Consider the following 578-nt stretch of genomic DNA (forward strand, 5'->3'; position numbering starts at 1 on the left):
TCTTATTTTGAAAGTCAAATTTTTCCAATTGAAGTGTTAAGGTAGTTGTCTTAAGGTAAAAATTTTGTACAATTCAGACAAGGAAATGTCCTAGTGAGCAGTTACGTTTCCTAAGACTTAACAGTAATATTCTTCTCCATGGGATACTACTGTTGGTAGTACTGAAAGGTCCTAAGCCCCTTTTGATCAGTTGTCTCTTGCTTGGCATCCATTCTTTTTTCCTTTCTTCCATCCTGCCTGTTCAACTTCACAGTTTTCATGCTCTGATTTTTTGTTGCATAGAAGAATAAATCCTTTAGAATTTAGACTGACCCTGTGAGGGTATGAAAGTGTGGCTCAGTTGCCAGGTTACGATACCATGTGGCTCTGATGTCTTTTACGTAATTTTTAATTTCATTTCCTGTTTTGCATTTTTTCTTATTGCAATATCAGAGAAACTGTTACATTAAGTTTTTCCTTCAGCAGAAAAGAAATGGATCTGTAAACTTGCTCTGTTTTAGTACTTAGTGGTCATTTCTCAGTTCAGTTTGTTGTTACAGGAACATTCTTTTATGCCATCGCAGGCATTAGTCACATTT

The sequence above is a fragment of the Macrobrachium rosenbergii genome, chromosome 17 (genome assembly GCF_040412425.1).
Source record: "Macrobrachium rosenbergii isolate ZJJX-2024 chromosome 17, ASM4041242v1, whole genome shotgun sequence".
NCBI classification, from domain to species: domain Eukaryota; kingdom Metazoa; phylum Arthropoda; class Malacostraca; order Decapoda; family Palaemonidae; genus Macrobrachium; species Macrobrachium rosenbergii.